This window comes from Anoplophora glabripennis, unplaced genomic scaffold, assembly GCF_000390285.2.
Source record: "Anoplophora glabripennis isolate ALB-LARVAE unplaced genomic scaffold, Agla_2.0 scaffold223, whole genome shotgun sequence".
Lineage (NCBI taxonomy): Eukaryota > Metazoa > Arthropoda > Insecta > Coleoptera > Cerambycidae > Anoplophora > Anoplophora glabripennis.
In genome coordinates this window covers 328,585-335,857 of record NW_019416365.1, presented here as the reverse complement: position 1 = coordinate 335,857, position 7,273 = coordinate 328,585, and positions in this window count along the sequence as shown.

Here is a 7,273-nt window from a genome sequence, read left to right as displayed (position 1 = left end):
GGGAAGTAGGGAAAGGTAATAACAACAATAAATTCAAAACAATTATATCCAGTCTCAAATGTAGTTTCGAGATGCAAAGTCCAGACTAAATTAAGTAGGAAAATTTCACTATGAAATTTTTACCTTTAAAAAAAAATCTTTAAGAAAAAAGTTAAAATTCAAAACTTCCTCAAAACGGGTTATAAAATGCCATGCGACTTACCAGACTCCACGTCCGTAGCTCTCAGTACAGGAACTGCAGCGGCGCGCACTGACTCTATGCTTTATTTGAAGCTCAACAAAAAAAAAGAAATTTAATGAAGACATTATCCACGAAATTTGGGATTTGAGTTCATCCCGTGCTGGCCGTTCAACCGAGGAATTCTTGCAACTGCTCGATTGACTGAGCTCGATCGACTAACTTAATCGACTTACTTCATCGACGGACTTCATCGACTGACTCTTCCGTCGTTATTTTTCCGGTTTTTATTTACTTTCGGCAGGAGAAGAAGCGCGCAAAGCGCTCTGATTGGTCGGGGGTGTGGCCATATTTATATAGCCCCACATATACCCGCGAGCGCGTGTTAACAAACGCTTCTTTTTGTTTGCCTCGGCTAGCTTGAAACTCTATCTCGGATTTTATTTTAAATAAAGAAAAATGACTAAATACGTATATTCTAGCTATTCCTTGTCAAAAAAGTAGATTTAAGTTGAAAATTGCAAGTTAACGTTAAAGTTAGGTAAAATTCAAAATATCAATGTAAAATGTAAAAAAGGTTAATAAAATTTGTTATAAATGTAATAATTGAAATGTTTATGAATGTTTATGAACGTCAGGGAATGTTTATAAATGCCAGGGCGCCATGATATCTTGGATATCAAAATATGTAATATGTGCTTAGAACGAAAGTAGAGATTTATAGGACACAAAATATAAAAATACGATAAAGTTAAAACGTTGACAAGAAAAACTGACGAGTAAAACTGACAAGTAAAGCCACTTACCTTGTGTCGGCTTATCTTGTAGGCTGGTCTCTGATCTCTGGTTGAATCTGGTAGCTTGTAGTACAGCAATGTTTCGTGTAATACAAGTTTTTTGCACTTCACTTCACTTAGGAAAGGACGACAAGGATTGTAGGAATGAAACACTGTATTTATGGCTTTAACACACTGATTCTTAAATTTCGGAGACAGAAGAAGGACGCTATTTACATGAGAGCGTGACGTAGCACTTTCGTAGAATGATCGTAGGTTGTACGTTGTAAGGTTGTGAATGAATTTAACGAAGATTATTTAATTTGTAGATTTGTAAAGATGCTTGATATCGTAATTGTTGCACTAAAGTTCGTAGGTTTGTAGATTCGTCGTACTGGTGATTAGATTTAGAGTTTAAATGTTAAAACGAGTAATGATTTAGAAAACTAATAGCTGGACGGGTCGTTATGTAACTAATGATGATTAAAGTTGCACTGAGATTTATAAGTTATGAAGTCATCGTATTGTTGATTAAGTTGAGATTTTTTAAATGTTAACTATATAATGATTTAGAGAACTAGTAGTTGGACGGGGCGCTACATCGCCAACTAAAAGCAAAGTAAGAAGACAAAAAGGGTGAACGCAAAACTAAACAAAACCGGATTCGGCTCATACTAACTTCGGCACCGATATATATACTTTTCCTCGCGGTAGACGTAGGCTCGCCTCTCGCCTCGTTCCGAACGCTGACTTCCCATTGGTTCACCTATTCATTTATAATCAAAGGACGGGATTTTTGACATTTATTTCTTGCCACCCGCACCCGCCTTCCCCGACACAGACATGACTTAAACGTACTTAACAGACGGGTAAAGGCGGCTCTGGGTGAGCTGGCCCAGGACAACTGGGCTAGGCGGCTCTGGGTGAACTGGCCGAGGACAACAGCCTCTGAAAAACGCAGAGGGCCCTGCGACAGACCGCTCGCGCTAAAATTCCCCCAATCCACGGCAGCAGAGGGGTGGTTTACACGAACCAGGAAAAGGCCGAGGCTTTTGCCGACAGCCTGGAACTACAGTGTAGAATGCCTCAGCTGCCCGGCGAGGACGAGGAATTCTAAATAGTGGCTGAGCGCGCGGCCCGACGCGTCGACAGAGAGCCAGACAATGACATAATCCCTCCCGCAACCCCTGACGAACTAAGACTGCCAATACGTAGACTTAAAAACAGAAAAGCCCCCGGACCCGACAATATACATAACACGACACTTAAACGACTACCACACAAGGGACTCATGGCCCTACTAAACATAACAAACGCGACACTCAGACTAAGACAGTTCCCTACCCGCTGGAAAACAGCAAACATAATCCTTATCCCAAAACCCAACAAAGACCACACCTTCCCATCCAACTACCGGCCCATTAGCCTGCTCCCGGCTATGAGCAAAGTGGTAGAAAAAATCATCATAACCCGCCTAAAAACCCACTCCCAAGAACTGCGAGTCATTCCAGACGAGCAGTTTGCCTTCCGACCCAATCACTCCACCGAACTCCAAATCCTTCGCCTTACCGAGCACATCACGGCGGCCTTCAACAGGGGACAGTACACTGGTGCTGTCTTCCTGGACATCGCAAAGGCCTTCGATACGGTTTGGCATGAAGGCCCACTGATGAAAATGCTCACTAACTAATACTAATATCCCATATCCTTTACCAAACTCATAAAATCCTACCTACACCACCGAAAATTCCGCATACAAATCCAAGACTCCCTTTCCACTACCCGTCCCATGGAAGCCGGTGTCCCCCAGGGCACCGTCCTCTCCCCACACCTATACACCATTTACAACTCCGACATCCCACATCCCCCCAACACCAACATATACCTATGCGCCGACGACCTGACCATCACTTCCCAATCCGTTAATCCTAGATATTCCGCCTCCCTCCTCCAAAACTCCCTAGACCAACTTGAAACCTGGTGCAACAGGTGGAAAGTCAAAATTAATCCCAACAAAAGTTCGGCTATCCTTTTTACCAAACGAAAAATCCCACAAAACCTCGACAGACTGACACTATCCCAGGAACCCATCTCCTGGAATCGACAAACACGATACCTGGGCGTGACGATGGACCAGCGTCTCACGTGGAAACCGCACATCGTGGAGACGGTGGCGCGAGCGAAGACCACCAGGGCTAGGCTCTATCCCTTACTCAAAGGTGGAAACACCCTCAGTTTAAGGAATAAGCGAACGCTTATCAAGGTGGTACTTCAACCGCAGCTAACCTACGCCTCCACGGCGTGGGGTCACGCGGCAAAAAGCCACTTAAAGTCATTACAGGCTGTGGAAAACATAGCCCTCCGCACGGCCACCGACGCGCCCTGGTACGTAAGAAACACTGACATATTACGAGACTTACAATACACAAACGCTACACAGACAATAAGACAAAACGCGGAGAAACGATTTGACGTAGCCGCTAGACATGACAATCCCCTCCTCAGGCAAGCCGTTGACTACGTACCCGACGTGACCGACAAACACAAAAGACCTAGACACCAACTTTTTGACCCTGGGTGACCACCCCAATGACCCCCCCCCCTCCCGCTAACCTTTTCTGTTTCAGAGACAGCCAGGATCAAGAAACGAAGACAACGACACACACACACACACACACACACCCCATACCCTCCTTAACCCTCCCCTCCCGCGCTAGCCTAAGGGCCACCTTAGCAAAGCGCATCCCAGGCTGCATAGCCGCACTACCCTACCCAACCATACCACACATAAACATGACACTACCCCCGGGGTTTACACAGACGAGCCGGCGAAGCAAGAAGAGCGCCAGAAGAAAGGGCCCTAGCCGGCGGGGCCCAGCCAGGACAAAAGGAGGTCCCACAAAGCGCCTACACCGGCCGCATTTGCGGTCGGGGTAGACGACGGATGGGGCCCACCTACGAAGGCTGTCCAGGCCTACACGAGATGAGGCAGGATAAAGAGGGATAATCCCCCTCGATCCCAAATCATTGAGGCCAATTTCTAGCCATAGAATAATGGCGCGTGACATTTATTTTATTTTAGGCACGCTCGATTGTATATCTGTTAACACGCGGTAACGAACTGCCGCATTCTGTACTGAGAGCTTGGATCGTTAGGAGCTTCTGCTTGATATTTGATTGTAATGAAATTTTCCTAATAATACAACACCTCCCCTTTTGAAGGACGGACTTTGGGTTTGATCTCGAAGCTACATATAAAACTAAAGAGTTTTATTAATAACAAAACATAGAACATATAAAAAATTAACGAAGTTATTCAAAAGTTTAAGAAATTTAAAAGTAAAAGTTTTAAAATATTCTGATATGAAAATGAACTAAAATTTCTAAAATAAATGAACGATGTCCTTATAAAATATTGTTTAAATCTAACTAGAAAAATGAATAGATTGCGTTTAATAATGTTCATAAGGGGTAAAGAAAAAATATTAAACTATCACTCGCGCGGAGCGTTCAAAGTGTCGTCCCTATCGCGCGCCACTGCACTGGTGTTTATCACTGGTGGTCCTGTTGAGCTAGCTGGTCCTGCAGGTCTTCGACGACGACGCGGTCTATGATGAATGATGGAGCCTTCACGGTCCCATGCAGGCCTAGGGAGCTCGCTGGAGGGTTCTAGGTCGTTCGGGGCTGCGACGGGCGGTGGTATCGATTCGGCGGGCTGAATTAAATCGGTGTCTTGGTCGTTCCTCGGCTGTGACCTCGGCGACACGGGAGGCTTCCCCGACTGTGGGACAGCGCGATGCTGGACCCCGGTGTCAGCTGGTCTAGCCGTGCCTCCGTCTACCGAGTCGACGTGCACCTGGGCTTTTGTTATTATGATAACCGGCCTATCCAGTTTTTCATCCGACGATTCGCGATCTGAGGGCTCCGATGGGGCGTCACCGTCGCTTTCGGGTTCCTCGGCCTCTGGCGGATTACCCTCTGGGGCTGGTCTAAGATGATCCACATGGTACCTGAATTGACGTCCGTTTTTATTAACTTCATATATTTCGGCCGAGTGGCAGATAACGATTACGTGTGGGCCTGACCACCTCGGCGAAAAAGGGTCTTTTGGGTTATGTTCTTTGACCATGACACGGTCTCCTTGCCGAAATGTTACTTTGGGTAGTACATCCCCGGCTGGGTAATTTTGCTGATTAAATTGTAGTTGTCGAGCGCGAATTATGCGTCGTGCTGCGGACGCTTTTGTGGTTTTCCACGGCGACGCTCGACGTACTCGGGGATTTCCCAGTATCCTCTTCTTGCGATGTCGTACCCCAGGAGCGCTTTGCATGGGGTTTCTCCGGTAGCTCGATTTTTTCGAGATCGTAGTATATCGAGTGCTCGAGGAATATACGTGTCCCATAAGTTTCTTCGGCGTTTTTGGTATTGTAATGTCCTTAGTATTGTCTTGAAGTCTTTGGCACACGTCTTTTCACAGGATTTTCGCGTTGGTTGTACACTGCGGTATAAAATGGCTGTATACCACGCTGAGTGCACATATTTAGATATTTGTTACTGGTGAAAACGGGACCGTTGTCCGATATGATTTGTCGAGGGTTTCCATACCTCGAGAAGACATCGCCCTCTAGGAAACCGCAGACCTGATCGGCTACGTCTTCGGGGACTGGTTTCGCCTCCGTCCATTTGGTAAATATATCTTCGACCACTATGATGAATCTATTGCCAGCTGCAGATATGGGATAGGAACCTAAAACATCAATGCTGAGCGTTTCGAATGGGGATGTAGGAACATGAGGACGTTGCGGAGCCGATTGTTGTACCTGGCGGGCTTTAACTGAATGACATATGACATTTGTTTATATATTGCGTCACCTGCCGACGTAGGTTTCGGGCGTAATAAAGCTCGCGAATGGCTCGAAAAGTTTCATCTATCGCTCGCTTCGTCGTGGTCCTCGTGGAATTTATTAATTACTTTTAATAATTTTCTACGCGGTATAACGAGTCTTCGCTGGTTATGTTGTAGATACCAAAGGAGATTTTCCTGCACAGTAAATCGGTGTACGAATTCTTCCTCGGGGCGGTTTTGAGGCCCGTGCAATCGTATATCGTGTCACAGCAGGATGTCGTTCTGGATACGGCGCGACCGTTGTTGAGCGACCTTAACTTCGTCGTACAGTTGGTTGTACTGTATTGCGTTAATCGATAGATTGGGTGGCATCTCCGGAGGCAAGAGTCGTTCCTCGTCGATCATATCTGGCGGTCTTAACTCTTTGGCGTTTCTACTTAAATAATCCGTAAGTTCATTATTTTTCCCTGCGCAATGTTCGACGTTGAAAGTATATTCTTGTAAAATGATAGACCAGCGCGTAAGCTTTACTGTCGCGATTTTTTTCTAACCAATATAGTGAACGGCTGTCTGTGATTAATGTAAATGGCTTATCGGATAAATATGCTCTGTATTTCTTAATGCCGAATAACGCTCCGTAAACTTCGAGCTCATTCACATGATATTTTTGCTCGGTTTCAGAGAGAGTGGCGCTCGCGTAAGAAATGATAAGTCGGTCCTCGCCGCTCTTTTGGAACAACACCGCGCCCAAGCCTGTTTGAGACGCGTCGACTTGCAAGAAAAATCGTTTGCTAAAGTCAGGCCTGTGAAGTACCAGCGGTTCTGATGCCCAACGCTTAATTTCCCCGAATGACATTTTGAAAGTGCTGGTCTTGACACCAAGGTGACCATGAAAATGACTTGCCCTTTTTTAGGAGTTCGGTTAGTGGTTTTGAAATTTGAGCCATTTCTTGCATGTACTCGCGAATCCAATAACATAACCCTAAGAAACTTTGTAGTTGTCGTTTTGTACGCGGAGCCGGAAAATCGAGGATATTCTGCAAATGCTTTGCCTGGGGGGTTACAAGGTGTCTCTGTATATTATGCCCGAGGTACTCGATACAATCGGTGGCAATGCTGCATTTTTCCGGGGAGATTTTTAAGCTATGTTGGCGTAAACTTCTGAAAACTAAACGTATGTGATGTTCGTGTTCTTCGAAATTTTTTGAGTAAATAAATATATCGTCCAGGTATACTTGTGTGAAATCATGTAAGTATCCTACCAAGACTTCGCGAGCCATTACGTTTTGAAAACACCCGGGAGCATTCTTCAAGCCAAATGGTAGAACGTTAAATTGATAGGTAGCCCCATCAGGGGTGGTAAAAGCAGTATATTTCTTTGAATCGGGGTGCATTGACACCTGCCAATACCCGCTTTTTAGATCGAGTAAGGTAAATATAGTTGCTTCCCCTAACGATTTCAGCACGTCCGAG